We start from the raw sequence: 22,818 nt of genomic DNA, 5'->3' as shown, positions 1-22,818 counted from the left end.
CCCCCCAGTATATTCTGGTTGTAGGTCCCTCTGGTTCTGCTATGTGAGACGCCACCTCGGCATGACTTGATGAGTGGTGCTAGGCCCGCACCCAGGATCTGAACTGGCGAAACTCTGGGCCGCCAAAGCAGAGCGCAGGAACTTAACCACTCGGCCATGGGACCAATCCCTACCTTTAGCTTTTTAAAGAAACTGCCAATCATACACTTTTTTAAAAAATTCCCAACAAAAACAATGTCTTTCTTTTGCTCCACATCCTTGCCAAGATTTGGTGTTGCCAATCTTCTTAATTTTAGCCAGACTCATAAGTGGTAGTAATACCTAGTTGTGGTTTTAATTTGAATTTCTTTGATAATGGCCTTGAGCGTTTTTCTTAAAGACTGGCACCTGAGCTAACATCTGTTACCAATCTTCTTTTCTTCTTCTTCTTCTTTTTCTTCCCCAAAGCCACCCCGCCGCCCCGTACATAATTGTATATTCTAGTTGTTGGGTCTTTCTGGTTCTGCTATGTGGTATGCTGCCTCAGCATGGCCTGATGAGCAGTGCTAGATCCACACCCAGGATCCAAACTGGCAAAATCCTGGGCAGCTGAAGTGGAGCACGCAAACTTAACCACTCAGTCATGGGGCCCGTCTGGTCCTGGCATTGAGCATTTTTCATGTGCTTCTTACATGCCATGCCATCAATTGTAAGATGTATTCTGAATTCAGGTGTTAAATTGTGGGGAAAAAAAGATCTTAAGGGCCAGCCCGTGGCACAGCATTTAAGTGCACATGTTCCGCTTCGGAGGCCTGGGGTTCGCTGGTTCGGATCCCAGGTGCGGACATGGCACCACTTGACAAGCCATGCTGTGGTAGATGTCCCATTTATAATGTAGAGGAAGATGGGCACAGATGTTAGCTCAGGGCCAGCCTTCCTCAGCAAAAAGAGGAGAATTGGCGGCAGATGTCAGCTAATCTTCCTCAAAAAACAAAATCTTAAAAATCAATGAAATATAGTAACCCCAAAAAGTTCCTTTGTACCTGTTTATAGTCAATTCCCACTCACACTTGCAGTCCAACCAGCTACTGATCTGCATTCTGTTCCTGTTGTTTTGCCTTTTCTCAAAATTTCTATGTAAATGGACTGTGGGAAGTAGTAGGCTGAGTAATCACCCCAAAGATGTTCATATCCTCACCCCTGGAACCTGTGGCCATGTTGCCGTGCATGAGGTCAAAGGAAGACTATCCCGGATTATCCAAGTGGGCCCAAGGTGATGGTCCTTTTCAGAGGGAGGCAAGAGGATCAGAGTCAGAGAAGGTAATGTGATGAGGGAATCAGAGAGCAATTGTAAGACGCCACACTGCTGGCTTTGAAGATGGAGGAAGGGACCATGAGCCAAGGAATGTGGGGAACTTCCAGAAGCCGGAACAGGCAAGTAAATAGGTTCTCCCTGGAGCCTAAAAATGCAGCCTGGCTGACACTTGATTCTAAGCCCTTAAGACTCATTTCAGATCTCCGGTTTCTAGAACTGTAAGATAATAAATGTGTGTTGTTTTAAGCCTCTAAGTTTGTGGTAATTTGTTACAGCAGCAATGGGGAACTAATACATACAATAAGTAATCTTCTTTGTCTGGTTTCTTGCACTTAGCATATTTTTGAGGTTTATCCATGTTGCAGTACAAATCAGTAGTTTGTTCCTTTTTACGAATAGTATTCCATTGTCTGAGTATATGATGTTTTCTTTATCCATTCACCAATTGATGGACATCTGGATCATTTCCAGTTTTTGCCTATTGTGAATAATGCTGTTACATACATTTGTGTACAAGTCTTTATGTGGACACATGTTGTAATTTGCCTTGGGTGCATACCTAGGAGTAAAAGTGTTGGGCTGTATGGTAAGCTTGTGCTAAGTTTGTAAGGTACTGTCAGACAGTTTTCCAAAGTCACTGCGCCATTCTACATTGCCACCAGCAATGTATGAAGGTTCCAGTTTCTCCACACTCTTACCATCACTTGGTGTTGTCAGTATTTTTAATTGTAGTCTTCCAAGGGGGTGTATAGTGGTGTCTCATGTGGGTTAATTTAGCATTTTTCTGATGATTAATGATGTCAAGGATTTTTTTATATGCTCATAAATCATTTGTACTATCTTCTTTGGTGAAATGTTTATTTAAATCTTTTGCCTATTTTTAAATGGGCTTGTTTGTCTTCTTATCACAGAGCTGTAAGAGGGTTTTTTTTCTGAACCTACTTTTTAAATTTTTTTTATAGATTTTATTTTTTTCCTTTTTCTCCCCAAAGCCCCCCAGTAAATAGTTGTATATTCTTCATTGTGGGTCCTTCTAGCTGTGGCATGTGGGATGCTGCCTCAGCGTGGTTTGATGAGCAGTGCCATGTCCGTGCCCAGGATTCGAACCAACGAAACACTGGGCCGCCTGCAGAGGAGCATGCAAACTTAACCACTCGGCCACGGGGCCAGCCCCCATACTTTTTAAATTTACAAAAAAATTTTTTTGAGGAAGATTAGCCCTGAGCTAACATCTGCTGCCAATCCTCCTCTTTTTGCTGAAGAAGGCTGGCCCTGAGCTAACATCCATGCCTATCTTCCTCCACTTTATATGTGGGACACCTGCCACAGCATGGCTTGATAAGCAGTGTGTAGGTCACACACGGGATCCCAGCCAGTGAACCCTGGGCCACCTAAGCAGAACATGTGAACTTACCTGCTGTGCTACTGGGCTGGCCCTAGGGTTCAACTTTTTTTTTTTTTGCATATGGGTAACCATTTTTTCCAGTATCACTTGTTAAAAAGATATTGCTTCTCTTTTGAATTGACTTATCACCTTTATAAAGAATCAATTGATCATACTCACACGGGTTTACTTTTGACTGTCTGTTCTGTCCCGTTGATCTGCATGCCTGTCCTCATACGACCCTGCGCTGTCTTGATTATTCTAGTTTTATGGTAGGTTTGAAATCAAGTAGTGTTAAGTCCCCCAACTTTGTTATTTTTAAAAATTGTTTTGGCTATCTTCATTCTTTGCACTTCTTTTCTTTCTTTCTTTTTTTTTGCCGAGGGAGATTTTCTTTGAGCTAACATCTGTGCCAAGCTTCCTCTGTTTTGTATGTGGGTCTCCACCACAGCGTGACCGCAAACAAGTGGTGCAGATCTGTGCCCTGGACCTGAGCCCAGGCCACTGAAGCAGAGTGCCGTGAACTTAACCACTAGGCCGTGGGGCCGGCCCCAATTCTTTGCATTTCTGCTGTGAACTTAAAGGGATAATTTGCCAGTTATTTTACCCTCAAAATGAGTTTACTTGAGAATAGCCAAAAGAATTGCAATTTAGGATGTGCATGCTGTGGAACCATCGGTAAATCTGGAAAACAAAGGAGGGAGCTGCTTTTATAGAGAAAAAGGGGGAGTAGGGTGGGGCTGTCCTAAAGGAAAGTCCATTGGAGGAAAGTAACAGTTCAGGGGGCAGTGGTTTCCCATTGCCTGAGCTGTGGTGTTTCTCACTGGCTGGGCTGGATGAGGAGAGAAATCCTCCCTCAGTAATAAAGTAGTTTTACTCTCTGTCAGAATCGGAAGTGTCCATATCTTCCTGTTTGGAGTAATTCATCTATAGGCCTGTTCATCAGCATAGAGGTGACAGCATTAAATAACCAAGGCTCAGGTACTATGTCGTTACATACCTAGAGGTTGCCTAAATATATGGGTACATCAAGAAATTTACAGATGGCATGGATTACATTTGTAGTCCCACAGAATCTTTCATATAAATATTCAAAAGATCTTTCTTTCTCATCCCAAGCCTGGGAAAATTAAAGCAAAGGACAAGTTTAGGTGGGCTTAGCACTCTGACTCAGGAAAAGGGGCCAACAGATCAATTTAGACAAACAACAGCATCTGGACCCGGTGAAGTTACTTACAGGGGGTCTAGGGGTCATTGCTATCTTGGAGAGACCAAGGTTTCTGGTGGCAAATCCAGCAATCAGAGAGGTTACCCCTTTGTACAAGGGATTGGGAAATGTGAACAAGGACATTGTCCTTCCAGGAATGAGAGGGAGAAAATAAAGTAAGAAACGACAGTGGGAAGAGGATATATAGGCCTGGTCCGTTCATCTTGGGAAAACTGTCTGCCTCAGGTGTCAGCTGCTTCTCTTCCTCATCAGTTTGATTTGGAGGCCTCCAGTGTTTGTACAGGACCAGATGTCAGGTGGAGCCTTCTTTAGCTATGAGATGTGTACCCAAGGCCGGAGTCCCTGAAGTTTGGCTGGGTAGTGAGGAGGACCTGGTATAGTCCCTTCCAAGGATATTTCAAAGGCAGTAAAACTGGAAATGTCAGTTTGGAGTATCATAGACAGACATTAAGGAAGCTAGAGGAATTTAGGATCCAGTCTAGCTTACAGGTATATAACAAAACCTTAAAGACAATTATTAGGGCTAGATTTTAATATCTACAAAAGTGCAAACATTTCTTTCTGTACAATAACCGCCTTTTTAAAAATAAAGATAATCATAGTAAAACTAATTTGTTTATGTTAAATTTGGCCTGATTATTTATATAAATGCAGCAAAAATAGTGATTGACTATATAAGCTCTTTTTTTGTTGTTGTTTGGTGAGAAAGATTGGCCCTGAGCTAACATCTGTTGCCAATCTTCCTCTTTCTTTTTTCTTCTCCCCAAAGCCCCAGTACACAGTTGTAGTCCTTCTAGTTCTTCTTTGCAGGATGCTGCCTCAGCATGGCTTGATGAGCAGTGTGTAGGCCCACCCGTAGAATCCAAACCACCGAACCCCAGGCCGCCGAATTGGAGCATGTGAACTTAAGCACCAGGCCACTGGGCGGCCCCATATATAAGCTCTTTTTAAAGACTGCTTTGCTGTAACCTTGTCAGCAAGGTTCTAGGACGATTTTCCAAGAAGTTCTTTATAGCCGTCTGGTCATGTCTGAGTCTATATACATCTTTCTTGAGTGTAACATTCTAGCCAAACCCTTGGTAACGTAGCCAATATTTCCCCATTGTGTCCTCTTACAAGGAGATCATACGTTCACTGAACCCATGCAAATACACACATTGTCATGAAAAGAATACTTAAGAGGGGCTGGCCCGGTGGCGCAGCGGTTGAGTTTGCGTGTTCTGCTTCAGTGGCCCGGGGTTTGCCAGTTTGCATCCCAGGTGCAGACATGGCACTGCTTGGCCAAGCCATGCTGTGGTAGGCGTCCCACATGTAAAGTATAGGAAGATGGGCACGGATGTTAGCTCAGGGCCAGTCTTCCTCAGCAAAAAGGATTGGCAGCAGATGTTAGCTCAGGGCTAATCTTCCTCAAAAAAAAAAAGTAAGAAAGAAAGAAAATGAAACGTGTGTAAAAGCATCAGAGTAAAACAATAATTGTCTGTAACTAATAAAAGACTTAAAAAGGCATTGGATAAATAGAATTGACAAGAAAGTTTGGGTACTTTTGTGACATACAAAATAGGAACTAGAATTACAGGTAATAACATTATTAGATAGGAACTAGAATTAGAGGTAATAACATTATTTTAGGATATATCATATTTTTTAAATTTTATACAATTTCTAGAATACTTTTAATGTTCAACCATACAATATAACCTAAAAAGATTTATTATTGCTTAGTCAACCATGCTTCTCATGTAATTTGACATATCGAATAAGCCTAAGTAGTGTAAAATCTCTCTTTTTATAAGGAGAGGGAATAAATCTTTTAAGATGTCCCTGGTGCCCTCTGGAAAATTCCAAAGTTACATCCAGGTTGCATAAACATCATTTAGAATATGAATATTTTGGGAAACTTGTCAAAAATATCAAAAGGTTTGGACATTGGACCAAATAGGATCACAGATCATTATGAGATGATTCTTTTTTTGAGGAGGAGGATTAGCCCTGAGCCAACTGCTGCCAGTCCTCCTCTTTTTTGCTGAGGAAGACTGGCCCTGAGCTAACATCCATGCCCACCTTCCTCTAATTTATATGTGGGACGCCCACCACAGCATGGCTTGCCAAGCAGCGCCATGTCTGCACCTGGGATGCAAACTGGCAAACCCCGGGCGAACTTAACCGCTGTGCCAAGGGACCGGCCCTGAGATAACTCTTAAGTATCTATTTGACCAAATTAACGATAACAGGTTTCAAAGGCAAATACAAAAGGTTACATAGTTGTGACCAAAACTGAACTTCTTCAAATACTAAGAAGACTCTGTTTTCTTAAGTAATTAAAGACCTGATAGAAACAACACGGGCAATTATTTTGTCAAAACACAAAATCTGTTTTCTAGGCATATTGCTTAAACGTGAAGAAGTTTACACAATCTGTTATCAAGAGCAGACCAGAAAATCTTGTCCTTTCAACAGAAAAGAAAGCCAAATTTTAGTTTTGCATTAGCTTATTCTGACATTAAAATGCACCCACTCCAATCTTAGCCAGTCCTGATTGCTTGTAAAATTCTTTTCCCAAAATTCCTTTCCATAAACTTTCTACAACTTTTTTTTAACATTCAGTTTTTGTCCCATGTTTTTCTTTTTCCCATTCCAAAATAACCAGCCTCTCTCTAGGACAAAATCATTTTGTTTTCCCTCAACAGAATGCATTTCCATTCCTCATACCGTCTTTTACCACAACACACATCCTACTTTCTTTGCACACAGAGGATGTTTCCTTTTTATTTCTTTTCTTTTTTTTTTTTTTAAAGATTTTATTTTTCCTTTTTCTCCCAAAGCCCCCTGGTACATAGCTGTGTATCCTTAGTTGCAGGTCCTTCTAGTTGTGGCATATGGGATGCTGCCTCAGCATGGCTTGATGAGTGGTACCATGTCCGCGCCCAGGATTCAAACTGGCGAAACCCTGGGCCGCCGAAGCGGAGCATGCGAACTTAACCAGTCGGCTACAGGCCTGGGCCCTCCCTTTTATTTCTAATAGCTTTAGTTACAGATATTAGAATTCCTAAACATTAAAATCCTTAATTCCAGGGCCGGCCCGGTGGCATAGCAGTTAAGTTCGCATGTTCCGCTTCGGCGGCCCAGGGTTTGCTGGTTTGGATCCCGGGTGCAGACATGGCACTGCTTGACAAGCCATGCTGTGGTAGGCATCCCACATATAAAGTAGAGGAAGATGGGCATGGATGTTAGCTCAGGGCTAATCTTCCTAAAAAAAAAAAAATCCTTAATTCCTAGTGAAAACTACTAAGTAGGCAATTGTGAACTATATTAGCATTCTTCAGCTTGGAAAACATAAATACCTTTAAAAAATTTCGTAAACATGTTCCTTTTTGCATAGAAAATTTCTCATTGTGGTGTAAAACACATTCATTCACTAACACACTCAAATATCTTTAGTTTCTCTGCAATAGGAAGCCAAAAGTAGACAAACCTATGTTCAGCAATTAATGTTTTAGAATTTTGTCTTTTTCGGAAAGTGATTTAGGTATTCAATGACTATCTATTATTTGGTTTAATCTAGTATAAACTTCGATCTTATTTACTTTCATTTTAATTACTTGCTTTTAACAGTCATGCTTGGATTGGACATTAAACAGCCAACCATCATCTTAAGTTACTTTCTTGCTGAGAAATTTTGTAGCAGAGCGAGCATGAGCCTACTTGACTAGTAAACCCAGGCAGAGAAAAAAGTTGCACACTTGCATTACACCCAACTAACAACTCTGAAGACATGCCTGTCTTTATTTATACCAACAACCTGAAGCTTGCTTTTATATACTAAAGATTAATCCTAGATCAAGGATACTTGAAAAGTATTTGAGTAAGTTTCTATTATATTTCTGAGATTTAAGAATACTTAATTTAGGGCCCCATGGCCAAGTGGTTAAGTTTGCATGCTCCGCTTCAGCAGCTCAGGGGTTCACCGGTTTGGATCCTGGGTGCGGACATGGCACTGCTCATCAGGCCATGCTGAGGCGGCATCCCACATGTCACAACTAGAAAGACCCACAACTAAAAATATGCAACTATGTACCAGGGGGCTTTGGGGAGAAAAAGGAAAAATAAAATCTTAAAAAAAAAAAGAATACTTAATTTATAAGCACTTAATTTCAAGCCAATTAAATAGAGCTTTTTAAAAATCAATTCTAGTAATACCATCTGGAGGTAAAAAAATGTCACATCTCTATAATATACACACATAGACACATAGACATAAACAGAGATCTCATAGCTTTCATTTTAAAACTTTTAGCCATGTCTCAGGTACAATAATGTAAAACTCAAGAGAATAGTTGGATCCAAATTGTATTTTTGGCAGATGGACTAAGGTGATGTTATGTGTTCAGGTGGTCAATGTCTTTTACTAAAGATTTTTATTTGCTTGCTTTAAGGATCCTTTTAGAGCTGTTTTTGGAGTCAATTTGTCTCTTATTGAAAGTCTAGGGTAATTGCTATTTAAATTTTTCCTTCGAACTGTTCATTTGCTCCAGTTAACTTAGAAATAGGGTCTGCCTTTAAAGGGGCATGTTTTTGCAGAGAGGAGGAGAGGAAGACGTTGTCTGGGGTGGAGTGTGGACTCAAGATGACTGCTGGGGTGGAGTCTGAGGAGACAAAGGACACGGCACTCAAGACGGAGAAGGAAGAGGAGGGCAACACAAGACTTCAGAAGTCGTTTTGTTGTCCCTCAGTTTTCAGTTGTTTTGGCTAACTTAGACAAGCTATTTTGCAGTGAGGCGATCTTAGAGTTTTGTGTGCATTTAGAAGCTTTTAGGTACCAAGTAAAATAGATGTACCATTTGTTTTGCTTATTTTTAGAGCTTCAGTCTTCCAATTTGGTTTTAAGAAAAGTTAGTTCATGCAGATCGAAAGTTCCCCATAATGGTCATTGCAATTCTGGACTGCTTTTGGTCTGTTTTTCCCACTTGGTTAAAAATGTGGGCCAGCCCTGGTGACCTAGTGGTTAAGTTTGGCACACTCTGCTTTGGTGGCCCAGGTTCAGTTCCTGGGTGCAGACCTAAACCACTCACCTGTCAGTGGCCATGCTGTGGTGGCAGCTTACACATAAAAAGATGAAGACTGGCAGCAGATGTTAGCTCAGGGCAAATCTTCCTCACCAAAAAAACAAGCAAAAAAACCTGCACACGTAGGGGGCACAAAGTTCTCAAACATAAACCTGGCTGGGGTCTCTGAAGGAGGGTTTCCCTCAGAACAGTTGGATGACTGGGATCCCATTTCTGAAATTTCCTCTGAAAACCCAAGAAAGTTGCTAGAATCCCATCCTGATCCCCAAAGCAATCTAAAATCAAAAGAAAGTTTCTGGATTCCCAGCCCTAATTCCAAAAGGAATCTGAAAACTCAAGAAAAACTCCTGGATTTTCAGCAAGCCCAACCTGAAAAGAAACTGCGCTACTTTCAGAAAACAACTGAGTACTCGCCAAGGATGAGGCCTTGAAGCCAAAGAAAGAGACTTGAACCTGGAGGACAAAGCCTCTTCTGATCCCACATAAAGCTGAAAGGCTCAAAACGCAAAGAGAATGGAGCTCAGAATCTGAGACTCACCAAATGGAAAGTAGGTGGCAACTCACAGAAGCAAGGAGCACAATGGACTTTGTGCGGGTATCTCGCTCAATTCTGGGGGTCACTGTCTCTGTGGGGGTCACCTCCTTCAGATCCCACTTTTCTGACACCATATATATCAAAACGCAAATTTGCCTGTTATTTTATCTCAAGATGCATTTATTCAGGAAGAGCCAAAAGAACTGCAATTCAGGATGTGCATGCTACGACAAACCATAGGCAAATTCAGAGAACAAAGAAGAGAGCCACTTTTACAGAGAAAAAGGGGGAGGGCGGGGCTGTCCTTAAAGAAAGTCCATTGGGGAAGAGTAAGAGTTCAGGGGGCCAGGACTTCATGGCTGGGCTGTGGCATTTCTCATTGGCTGAGCTGTGGCGTTTCTCATTGGCTGGGCTGTGGCATTTCTCATTGGCTGGGCTGTGGCGTTTCTCATTGGCTGGGCTGTTGCTGGGTGGGGAGAGAAATCTTCCTTCAGGAGTGAAGTAGCTGTGGTTCCTGAAGAAGATGCAAGTGTCTGTCTCTTCCTGTTTGGAGTAATTGAGGATATGCGATGTGGTTGACAGCACCTCCTGCAGGCCTTCCTGACTCCAATTTAGTTGAGGTTTCTTTTATTAATTTCCACAGTAGCTTACTATTTTTATTAGATTTTTTTTGTAGATTCCTTAGGATTTTCTAAGCAGATAATCATGTCATCTGTGAATAAAAACAGTTTTGCTTCTTCCTGTCTAATCTGTATGCCTTCAGTTTCTTTTTTTTTTAAAGATTTTATTTTTTCCTTTTTCTCCCCAAAGCCCTCCGGTACATAGTTGTATATTCTTAGTTGTGGGTCCTTCTAGTTGTGGCATGTGGGACGCTGCCTCAGCGTGGCTAGATGAGCGGTACCATGTCCGCGCCCAGGATTCGAACCAATGAAACACTGGACTGCCTGCAGCAGAGTGTGCGAACTTAACCACTCAGCCACGGGGCCAGCCCCACCTTTAATTTCTTTCTTGCCTCATTGCACTGGCTAGAACTTTTAGTATGATGTAGAATCATTTCAAATATTTCCTCTGTTCGTTTCATTCGAGGATTTCCATTTTGTGTATGTTACACCATTTGAAGTTGTCCCACAGTCCTTGGATATTCTGTTCTGTTTTTTTCTGTCTTTGTTCTCTTTGCTTTTCGACTTTCAGGGATTCTGTTGAGATATCCTCAAGCTCAGAGATTCTTTCCTTAGCCGTATCCAGTCTACTAATAAGCCCATCAAAGGCATTCCTCATTGCTGTTACGGTGTTTTCTATCTCTAGCATTTCTTTTTTTTTTTTTAAAGACTTTATTTTTTTTCCCTTTTTCTCCCCAAAGCCTCCCGGTATACAGTTGTATATTCTTAGTTGTGGGTCCTTCTAGTTGTGGCATGTGGGACGCCGCCTCAGCATGGCTTGATGAATGGTACCATGTCCGCGCCCAGGATCCGAACGGACGAAACACTGGACTGCCTGCAGTGGAACGCACGAACTTAACCACTTGGCCACGGGGCCGGCCCCTATCTGTAGCGTTTCTTTTTGGTCCTTTCTTAGGATTTCCGTCTCTCTGCTTACATTGCCCATCTGTTCTTGCATGTTGCCTACTTTCTCCATTAGAGCCCTTGTCGTATTAACCATAGTTGTTTTAAATTCCTGGTGTGATTATTCCAACAACCCTGCCGTGTCTGGTTCTGATGCTTGCTCTGTCCCTTCAAACTGTGTTTTTGCCTTTTGATACACCTTGTAATTTTTTTCTTGGACGTGATGTACTAGGTGAAAGGAACTGCTATAAATAGGTCTTGATAAAGCGTAGGGAGGGGAGTTCTATAGTCCTGATTAGTCTCGGTTTTGCAGTGAGCCTGTCTCGACTGTGAACGTCAACAGTGTTTCTCAGTTTTTTCCTTCCCCCTGAGCTGGGACAGAAGGCCCGACGGGACAGGAGTTGGGTCATTTCCCTTCCTCGAGGTCAGTTAGGCTCTGGTAACTGTTTCCCTGGAGGGCAGGCTTTGCTAGGAAGGACAGAGTGCTCCGGCTGTTTCCAAATGGTTCTTTTCCCCTCCCCCTGCTGGAAGCGTGAGGGAATTTTTCTGATATTTACTGTGGGAACCTGGTCGTGCTCCTGGAGGTAAATCTCACAATATTGTGGGGGGCTCCTTTGGCCGGTTCACCCTGGAGTTTTTAACTCTCAGAATTGTGCACTCTGAGCCTCCAGAAATTAGTCAACTACAGTTCAGGGAACCCCTTCTGGCACAGGTTCCCCTGGCAGTCTCTGCACAGGAGTCTCTACTTTGGTGAGCTCTGGTGTTCACCTGTCTGTCTCTCCAATCTTGGGAGTAGTGGTTTGCCCTGTGTCCTCTCCTTTCTTATAGATTCAAGAAGAGTTGCTGATTTTTCAGTTTCTCAGCTTTTTACTTGTTAGGATGGAGTGTTGATGTCCAAGCTCCTTACATGTGGAATTCTACAATATAGAATTGAAGTGGTGAAAGCAGACATCCTTGCCTCGTTCCATGCTTAGTGGAAAAGCATTAAACCTTTCACCATTAAGTTTGATGTTAGTACAGATTTTTCCTAGATACCTTTTATGAAATTGAGGAATTTCCCATATATTCCTAGTTTGTTGAGAATATTTTCCATAAATGGGTAGTACATTTAGTCAAATGCCTTTTCTGCAGCTATCTGACAAATTTCCTGGCTTTTATCTTCTACTCTATTAATATAGTATACTGCACTAATTCAGTTTTGGATGCTAAAACAACTTTGCATTCCTGGTGATGCCGGCTCAGAGAGCCGAGGAGTTGAAAGAAAGATTTCTTGGACTCTCAAGGTCTGGCAGTAGTGCTCTTTTATTCAGAGAATAGTATGGAATAGGATGGGGACAGGAACCATGGGAAGTAAAGAGCTGCAGGCATGGGGACAGGACCCATGGGCAGTAAAGAGCTGCAGGCATGGATTGAGGGTAGGGCTGAATTTAAGGCATAGGTATGTGAGTTATCTTTTTACAAGACAAAGGAAAGAATATGTAAAAGAAAGTCGTTAAAATGGTATGAGTGCAGGTGGGGTCTGGTTATTGGGTGGTCCTATAACTTTAGATAAGAATCAGATCTGATTAAGTCAGGATGTCCTATGCTTCTTGGAGGATGTTGGTGGTGGTGGGGGGGGCAGTCAGCTACATGAGGTTACCAGACAAGCACAATAAACAAGAGCAAGATCACTATGCAGACTTAAGTCTTTGCTTTCCCGTCTAGAGTTTCTAGAGATAAGGTCATCTCCCCTTCCTCCCGGTACAGAGAGGGAGACACCCGTACAGATGGAGAATTCCCTTACAAATGTAAATGTCTCCCAACAAAGGGCAAGCAGATTCCACTCCTCAGAGCCTCCTTCCCGCCTGCAGTTTTTAAAAGTAATGAGCCCAAAGCAATCCTCATCACTGGGACAAACCCCATTGGTCTTGGTAGATAATCCTTTTTACATGTTGCTGAATTTGGTTCTTCATTCATTTCTGTTGATTTGAGTGAACATCTGATGTCATTTCTTTTCAGCTTGAAGAACTTCCTTTAGTATTTCTGGTAAGGTAGATCTGCCAGCAATGAATCTTCTGTTTTGTTTCTCTGGAAATGTCTTCATTTCATCTTCCTTTTTATAGGATAGTATTGCTGAGTGTGGAAGTTTCATTGACAGATTTTATTTTTCCTTCAGCCATTTTACTGCCTATGGGCTCCACGGTCTTGATGAGAAGTCAGCTACTAATTGTACCTTTGTCCCCTTTATGTGATGGGCCATTTTTCTCCTGCCACTGTTGTGGTTTTCTTTCCATCTCTGGCATGCTAGAATGTGGCTATGTTGTTTATAGGTGTGGATTTCCCTGTGTTTGTCCTACTTGGATCCACGGACCAGTGGTCCTCTGATGCCCTGTCCTGCATCTTGCTGCACTGCTGGCTCTTGAGGAGGAGACCAGGGCAGAGCCTCCTGCTCTGACCGCACTCCAGAGGCAGCACTCCCTTTATATCACAGTTTTACTTTTTCCAATTTATTGGTGAATAATTTTGCATTTGGTGTTCTTAGTGATAGAATTTATTTTACTTGCTCCTTCTGTGTCAAAAATACTGAATTAAGCTTGGCTTTGTTGTAGCTTTTCTGTATACACTATAAAGCAGTTTAGAAGAGAAATCTGTTAAAGAGCCACACATATCAAATACATCTTTGATATGTGTGGCTTTAATATATGGATTGTAGCAATTTTGCATATTTTCTCTTTGCATGTCATAGTGTGTGCTTATTTGTATATACAAACCATTTTCTTCTCTCTCCTTTCCATTTTTTTAAATATATAAGTTGTCAGAGGTTAACTTTACTATTTAGTTTTAACATAAGAGCATAAGAGAATATTCAGTGGAACAGTGACAGAATTTGAGGAATAATTAATGTAGCCAATGATAGATTCAGTGACTGCTGGGATTATGCATATGCTCACTTTGGGGAAAGAGTGAGAATTTCTTCACTTGCAATAAGGATGGATGTATCTAGTTAGGTGAAAAGACAGCTCTGTCTTGTTGTATGGAAGTTCGAATGTGTTCTAAAGGATGCATACAAAAGCTGACTATCTAAAGGGTCAAACTCTGCCTGTTTTCCACTTATTGCCTCAGCTCCAAACCCACTTCTCTTTGCCTGCTCCACAATAACAGAGCTGGGTCCCATAAGCATTTCTCTTTTGCAGTTGGCACAATGTTAAGCTTTGACAGTAGAGAGTGCTGGATGGTCATTGCTGGAGGAAGGGACTCCTGGTTTAGGTTTGCATTCCTTCTCTTCTTGCTCCTACTGTGCAGCTGTCAGAGGCACGTGTGGAAGACATGCAGTGACGCCACCTCTGTGGATGGCTTCCCCCTGAGCTTCAGCAGCACGACCGTGTGGGGGTTCCTAGTGAGTCTTGTAGACACCTCAGCCGGAAGTTTTCCAGGCTTAGCCAGCCTACACCTGGAGGGGTGTATTCCTGCCCATAAGCTCTGTTCAGCAACTATGGCGCAGCAGTATCCTGGACACCCCAGGGAATGTCTGTGTTGTCCACTGGGCTGCAGCCATACAACTCTCCAACACAGAATGAACTCCCACCTTAGGGAGGGGACCCCTTTCCAAGTTTTGTCCTTCCTTGAATACAGAGTTCTTTACTCTTTTATAGTTAATCCCCTGTTGTCAATAATTTTTATGTGAAATTTTCTCTGTTGAAGTCATTGTGTGGTTTCTGTCCCCTTATTGGACCATAATTATTGATACAACAAAGAAAAACTAAGCAGGGAAGGGGACTATGAAGTGTGTGTGTGTGCATGCATGTGTGCACACGTGCATGTGTGTGTGCACACATGTATATAGGCTTCAGATTTGAAATAGGGAGCCCAGGGAAGCCCTCACTGAGGAGGGAACAATGGAGTAAGACCTAGGAGACAGGTCACTATGTGCGGCCAAAACTAGAGGAAGAGCGTGACAGGATGCAGGGACAGCACGGGCAAGTGGCCTGTGACAGGAGGTTATCATGACTGGAGCCAAGAAATGAGGGGCAGAGTAGGGGAAATGAGATCAGATCATGTGGGACCTTGTGGATAACAGCAAGGACTTTGGCTTTCATGGGGGAGGAATGTGATCTGACTTGTTTTCAGTGGATCCCTCTGGGTACTATTCTGATTACAAAGGCTGACCTACAACAAGTAGGCCAGGATAGAAGCAGGGAGCCCTGTTGGGAGGCTGCTGTGCTTCAGGTGAGAGAAACTAGCCTTGGACCAGGGCGTGATGGTGGAGAGCTGGCTGTATTTAGAAGTGGAGGGACTTGATGATGAATCCAGTGTGGGGTGTGAGAGGAGGAGAGAGCCCCAGCTGAGCCTAGGCACTTTGGCCCGAGCACAGGAAGAGCATCAAGATCAGGCAGAGGGTTGCAGGTGCTCACACAGCAGGACAACCAGTGGGAGCATCTCTAGCATCAGGCTCCCTGGCCCTGAGCCCCATTCTGCAACTCAACCCACAGCACCTCCAGCTTCTGCAGGGAGAGGCCTTCCCTTGTAGGGCTGGCAGGACGTTCCTTTTCTCATTGTAAGGATGATGCTGTTTTACCACCACTTCCTGGAAGTTCATACTACAGAACTTGCCAGAAATCTGCCTTGCAGCATACGGGGGAAAGGTGTTCAGGGGGAGATGTCTCATCAGAGACATTCTGCTATAACGTCGCCCGAGGGAGAGCTGGGGAAGCTGCCGGCACAGGAGCTGGACGCAGGAAAAGAAGAGGGGCAACTGAGGCGGCGCCCCAGCCTGCAGAGCGAGGCCCGGACACGCCCTTTCTCCGGCGACGTCTCTCGCGCCCTCTCCTGGCAAAGCTTAGCAGAGGCGAGGCCCAGACCCATTTTCGCAGAGGACCGCGGTGAATCGGGAGCTGAGAGGCAACCAGTTGCTAACCAGCTCAAGTGTTAGGTATTTCTAAAGTGCTCGACTTCTTCTTCCAACACATTCCCACGGTTCACGCTGACACCTGAAATAATTCTCACTTTAGAGATTAGTTTGAATTAATTCCAACAAATGTTAAATGGGCACATATTTTCAAGCGCAAAACCGTGCAAGAACCCCTTGGGGCACCTGGAAAAAACAAGTCTGGGGCTGCTGCCCAGGAGCCCCCAGTCCAGTTAGGAAGCAGAAGTGGAGGGGAACCTCCGCTTGGTATGGGGGCTGACCACTGTTCATTCTTGCCGACCATGTCCACGCCACGTGCCCACGGAATTCAGGAGACACCCAGCTGCCCCAGGAGGCGGGCCTTCAGGCGAAGGAAGGCCCCAGAGAACCGGAAGACCCCCGCCCCGCTGCTGTGGCTTCCTCGGATCCTTTCGCGCGCCTGGAGGGGTCGTTCTGTGGCTGACGTTGCTTTGGAAAGTTTATTACCTCAACGCATCGTCCCGTAAAAAGTTAATTATGCTTGTGTAGAAACTCAGCAACACCCTGCAGAAAAAAGGGAAAGGAGAGTGCGGCGCGCCGCCCCGCCCCGCCCCGCCCCGCCCCGCCCCGCCCCGCTCCGCTCCTCGCCCCGCCCCGCTCCTCGCCCCCCCGTCCACGTGAGCGCGCCCGCCCCGGCCCGGACCCCGCGCGAACGTGCGCGCGCCCGCGAGGCCCCGCCCCCGACGCACGCGCCCGGGCGCCGCCGCCATTTTGAAGCGACGCGAGCGCCTTCTGCAGCCCGAGCCCTTCGCGAGCCGCCGGCCGGCCCGCGCCGTGTCCGTGGGCGCCGTGTCCGTGGGCGCCGCGCCGGGCCGGGCCCATGTGCGGGCGGCCCGTCCCAGGCCGCCCGGGCTCCGCCTCCGCCAGCGCCCTGGCCCCCGCCGGGGCCTCCGAGGAGCCGCCGCGTCGCCCGGCCCGCGGGGCAGGTGAGTGAGGCCGCCGCTGCGGCTCCTCAGACCGCGCCCCTTCCTGTCGGGGCCCCAGGGTGTCCACCCTAGAGCCCATGCCGCATCACTGCCCCGTCAGTGTCCACCCCCCGTCAGTGTCCACCCCGTCAGTGTCCCTCCTGTCAGTGCCTCTCGTCGGTGTCCCTGCATCAGTGTCCCCCGTCAGTGCCCCCTGTCAGTGTCCACCTCCTGTCAGTGCCCCGTGTCATTGTCCCCCATGTCAGTGCCCCCTGTCAGTGCCCCGTCTGTGTCCACCCCCTGTCAGTACCCTGTCAGTGTCCACCCCGTCAGTGTCCCCCGTCACTGCCCCCTGTCAGTGTCCACCTCCTGTCAGTGCCTCTTGTCAGTGTCCATGCATCAGTGTCTCTCATGTCAGTGCCCCCTGTCAGTGTCCACCTCCTGTAAGTGCCCCCGTCAGTGTCCCTGCATCAGTGTCCCCCGTCAGTGCCCCTTGTCATTGTCCCCCATGGCAGTGCCCCCCATCTGTGCCTCCTGTCAGTGTCCACTTCCTGTCAGTGCCTCACGTCAGTGTCCCACGTGTTAGAGTCCCCCCGTCAGTGTCCACCCCCTGTCAGTGTCCACCTCCTGTCAGTGCCCCGTGTCATTGTCCCCCATGTCAGTGCCCCCTGTCAGTGCCCCGTCAGTGTCCACCTCCTGTCAGTGCCTCGTCAGTGTCCCTGCATCAGTGTCCCCCGTCAGTCACTGCCCCCCGTCAGTGTCCACCCGGTCAGTGTCCACCCCGTCAGTGTACACCTCCTGTCAGTGCCTCTCGTCAGTGTCCCTGCATCAGTGTCCCCCGTCAGTGCCCCTTGTCATTGTCCCCCATGTCACTGCCTCCCATCAGTGCCTCCTGTCAGTGTCCACACCATCAGTGTCCACCCCCTGTCAATGCCTCCCGTCAGTGTCCCCCGTGTCAGAGTCCCCCCGTCAGTGTCCACCCCCTGTCAGTGCCCCCTGTCAGCGTCCACCCTGTCAGTGTCCCCCGTCAGTGCCCCCTGTCAGTGTCCACCTCCTGTCAGTGCCCCGTGTCATTGTCCCCCATGTCAGTGCCCCCTGTCAGCGTCCACCCTGTCAGTGTCTCCCCGTCAGTGTCCACCTCCTGTCAGTGTCCCGTCAGTGTCCACCCCATCAGTGTCCACCTCCTGTCACTGCCCTCTTGTCAGTGTCCACCCCCTCAGTGTCCACATCGTCTCTGCCCCCGTCGTTGTCCACCTCGTCAGTGTCCACCCCCGAGTGCCCACCCCATCAGTGTCCACCCCATCAGTGCCCTCCCCGTCAGTGTCCCACATGTCAGTGCCACCCCCGTGTCCCCCAAGGCAGTGTCCGCTGCTTCCCCCACGTCCTCCCAGTCGGTCTCCCACATCAGTGGCCCCCAAGTGCCTTCCTGTCCTGTCAGTGTCACGTGAGTCAATGCCTCTCCTCCTTGTGAAGTGCCCTCGGCTCTTTCAGTGACCCTCACTCTGTTAGTGCCCTCCTTGTTAAGGTCCCTCCTCCGTTTTGTGCTGCCAGGTCCCCCATGTCAGTGCCCACCCCGTCTGTCCCCCCGTCGGTGCCCCCCTTGCCTGTCGAGGTCCCCGTCAGCCCTCCCCTTCCCCCTCCTCACTGCTTCCTCCCGCACCCCGTGCTGTTAGGGACCCTTCCCAGCAGTGCCCCACACCTGCCAGTGCTGCACTCCTGCCTGTGGGACAGAGGACACTCCCCTCCCAGGGCCCCTGTAGTCACTCCCTGTCCACTCATTAACTGCTGTTCCTATCTGCCTTCTGTCCCCTCCCCCCAGGGACCTTCTTGGCCCCCTTGAATGCTGCCCCACCCGTCACTCTGATGTCTCCCACACACCCTCACCTGCCACTTTGTGTCCTGTGTAGCCTCACTACCTGCGCTGTCCGCCCACTTGTTGCTGCTGCTCCCTGCCCTGTCACTACCAGCTCAGCCGGTCTGTCACTTGGGCTTAGTTCTTGCCTCTCACCGCCCCCCGCCCCCAGTCTTATCACTGTACCTGTCTGTCTTGTCCTTGTGGCCTTCTCCAGCCTGTTACTCTTTGACCTTGCCTGTCACTTCCCCCATGACTTCTCCCTGCCATGCCCTTGGCCTTTTAGTGCCTGGACCATCACTGACTCTCTCAGCCGTTCGCCTCTGCTCCATGTCCCTTCCTTTCTGATTTCTCTTCCCTTTTGGCTTCTTTAACTCTCATGTTAGCTGAGCTCTAGAAGGTGAGAAGCTGCTAGCCATGAGAGGAATGGGGGGACAGAGCCTTCCAGGCTGAGGGGACAGCAAGTGCAAAGGCCCTGAGATGGACCTCCTCCAGGAACCTAGATAAGACCCATATGTGGCCAGGGCAATGGGGAGATAGATAAGAGCCCGGGCTAGAGTAGTGGCCTCCAGACATGCTGTTCCTTGCAGGTCGTGAGGGGACCTGGGCTGCAGATTGAGTGCCCTCATCAACATGGGGCATGCATAAGAGCCGGAGAGAGAAGGCTCTTTTGGGGGTCAAGCTGTTGGGACTTGCTGGTAGATTAGAAGAGGGGTTTGCGGGAAAGAGAGGACTCGGTAATTTCCAGGCTTCTTGATGAAACAAATGAGTGCACCATGGCGCTGTGTACTGAGAGGGGGCCAGGTGGCGTGGTGGGCACGGGGAGTTACTACAGACTGGAGGTGGGAAGCCAGGCTCTCTCTCGGCCGAAAGTAGTGGAAGAAGTCTGTCACGTCCAGCGGTTGGCAAGAAGATAGCTCGCAGAAGAATTCGAGGCCCAGAGGAGAGGTCAGGCTGGAGGCGGATGGTCTCCGCATGGGGATAATGTGTAAAGCCTTGGGAATAGCTGCTTATTCACACATACAGCAGAACGGATCGATCACTTGTGTGCTGCTGTGTTAAATGCTTTATGTGAATGATTCCGTTTAATCCTCACAAGAACCCTAGGGTGTGGGAACTGTTGTTTCCTTGTTTTACAGAGGAAGAAACTGAGGGACACAACAAATAGGTGATAGAGCCAGGATTGTCCCCAGCAGGCTTACTAAAGCCTCCCCTCTCCCTGCCTTTGTTTTTGGTTAAGGAAAAGCCTAACTTTTAAAATACTGTTTAAAAAAATTTTTTTTTAAAGATTTTATTTTTCCTTTTTCTCCCCAAAGCCCCTCAGTACATAGTTGTGTATTCTAGTTGTGAGTGCCTCTGGTTGTGCCATGTGGGACGCTGCCTCAGCATGGCCTGATGAGCGGTGCCAGGTCTGCACCCGGGATCTGAACCCGCAAAGCTCTGGGCCACTGAAGCAGAGCGCACAAACTTAACCACTCGGTCACGGGGCTGGTCCACCAGGCACTTTTTAAAGTGCATTACCTATACCATCTTATTTATTCCTTTCTTTTTTAAACAAAGTGCTTTACCTTTTATTATCCTTTTATCCTTGTGAGATGTAACATACATTTTGACATAAAGTGGATTTGTGACTTGTCCAGAATTTACTATAAACCGGAGAGTGAAAACCGGTGCTGAATTCTACATTTTGACATGTAGCCCAGTAATCATTTAATTCTTTTTTTTTTTGGCTGAGGATTTTTGCCCTGAGCTAACACCTGTTGCCAGTCTTCCTCTTTTTGCTGAGGAAGGTTTGCCCTGAGCTAACATCTGTGCCAGTCTTCCTCTGTTTTGTATGTGGGTCTCCACCACAGTGTGGCCACTCATGGTTGGTGTAGGTCTACTCCAGGGATCCAAATCCAGGCGGCTGAAGTGGAGCACGTGTACTTCACTTGGCCATGGGGCTGGCTCCCATTTAATTCTTTTCTTTTTTTTTTTTTGAGGAAGATTATCCTTAAGCTAACATCTGCTGCCAGTCCTCCTCTTCTTGCTGAGGAAGACTGTCCCTGAGCTAACATCCGTGGCCATCTTCCTCTACTTTATATGTGGGACTCCTACCACAGCATTGCTTGTCAAGCAGTGCCATGTCCGTACCTGGGATCCAAACAGGCAAACCCTGGGCTGCCGAAGCGGAACATGCGAAGTTAACCACTGTGCCACTGGGCTGGCCCCCCATTTAGTTCTTAAAACAACTTGCGGCTGGCCCAAGCAGGGGCCAGCGGTTAAGTTCACATGTTCTGCTTCAGCAGCCCCGGGTTCGCTGGTTCAGATCCTGGCCGTGGACCTACACATCGCTTGTCAAGCCATGCTGTCGCAGGTGTCCCACATATAAGTAGAGGAAGATGGGCAGGGATGTTAGCTCAGGGCCAGTCTTCCTTAGCAAAAAGAGGAGGATTGGCAGCAGATGTTAGCTCAGGGCTAATCTTCCTCAAAAAAACCCAAAAAACAACTTAATGAGGTAGTTACTCTTAGTATTCCTGTTAATATTCATATGAGAACACTGGGGCACAAACAAATTAAATTACATACCCAAGGCCACAGTAAATAAATGGGAGAGTCAGGTGGTCAGACTCCAGAGCTTATCCCTTTCGCTGTTGCCTCCTGTGGGTGCTCATGCACGTGGTAATCTGAACTCAGAATAAGATTCAGAAGGTACCAAAGTGTGGGTGGTGAAGGCGGTCTCATTCTTACCCTGTCCCTCACCATCCTCTTCCTCTTGGAAGTCACATCATATCCATATACAGCAAGCAGCCCTCTTCTTTTTAACACAGAATATACAATCTTTTATTTCTTTAAAAATGTTCCACTTTAAAATTTAAAATTATTTAAAATTTAAAATTATTTAAGAATTTAAAGCTATTGAAGAACATTTTACACCCAATGAAATGTACAGATCTTAAGTATATAAGTTTGATGAATTTTAACAAAGGTACACACCAGTGTGTCCATCACTCATGTCAGTATATAGAACATTTTATCACCCCTCAAAGTTTCCTGTGTCCCTTTTCAGTTACAACAGGCCCTCCCCAATCCCAAGGCAACCATTGCTCTGATTTCTATCATTATAAATTAATTTTGCAGGTCGTCAAACTTCATATAAATGGAATTGTAAAGTGTATACTCTTTTGTGTCTATTTTTACTCAATGTAATGTTTTTGAGATTTGTTGATTTTGAAGCTGTCCCTGTAGTTTGTGCTTTTTATTTGTGTAATTTTCTTTTGTGTGAAAATATCTTAATTTATTTCTCTCTTGTTGATGGACATTTGGTTTGCTTTTGCTCTTTGGCTATTATATCTAAAGTCACTGAGATTCTTGTACATGTTTTGTGGACATATGTTATTTCTTTGGAGTATGTATCTAGGAGTAGAATTGCTCAGTCATAGTATAGATGTATGTTTAACTGTTTTAGAGACTGGCAAACGGTTTTCCAAACTGGTACCATTTTACACTCCCGCCAGTAATATATAAGAGTTCCTGTTTCTCCACATCCATGTCAACGCTTGATATTGTCAGTCTTTTTAATTTTAGCCATTCAGGTGGTAGTGGTATCTCTGTGTGGCTTTAATTTGCATTTCTCTGATGAATAACAGTGGTGAACAACTTTTCATGTGCTTGTTGACCATTTGTATATCTCTTGTGAAGTGTCAGGTCTTTTGCCCACATTTTATTCATTTTTAGGAGTTTTAAAAAGTATCTATTTTGGTTATGTCTTTTATGATGTATGTGTATGTGTCTGTACCTATAGAGTGGGGAGATTGGGGGAAGTGGGAGGAGGAGAGGAAGTGAGGAGTGAATATTTTTTCCTATCTTATGATTTGCCTATTTGTTTTTTATGGTGTTTTTTCATGAACAGAACATTTTAATTTGAGTGACGTTAAAATTTGTGAATATTTTTCTTTTATGTTTCTTATGTGTCCTAAGAAAATTTTGCTTGCACTCAGGTTGTGAAGACACTGTCCTTTTTTGTTTTTTTATAGAAGCTTTATGTGGTAACTTTTATATTTAGGATTATGATTCATCTCTTTATTTTTA

At 45.8% G+C, this 22,818-nt stretch overlaps 1 protein-coding gene across 5 annotated transcripts in view; it reads left to right on the top strand.

Moving 5' to 3' along the window:
- The first annotated feature begins 16,672 nt into the window (after positions 1-16,672).
- PPP6R2 (protein phosphatase 6 regulatory subunit 2) overlaps positions 16,673-22,818 on the top strand; it is a 100,490-nt gene continuing 94,344 nt past the window's right edge. For 2 of the 5 annotated variants that reach the window (XM_070506657.1, XM_070506661.1), the window contains exon 1: positions 16,696-16,916. The gene's annotated coding sequence lies outside the window, so the exon portion shown is untranslated. Of the gene's footprint in view, positions 16,917-22,818 lie in introns of all 5 variants that reach the window. The other 3 variants (XM_070506654.1, XM_070506658.1, XM_014864524.3) reach the window with 3 other exon arrangements.

The sequence above is a fragment of the Equus asinus genome, chromosome 4 (genome assembly GCF_041296235.1).
Source record: "Equus asinus isolate D_3611 breed Donkey chromosome 4, EquAss-T2T_v2, whole genome shotgun sequence".
Taxonomy (NCBI): domain Eukaryota; kingdom Metazoa; phylum Chordata; class Mammalia; order Perissodactyla; family Equidae; genus Equus; species Equus asinus.
The sequence above is the reverse complement of the archived record's forward strand: the minus strand, read 5'-3'. Positions and strand labels throughout refer to the sequence as shown.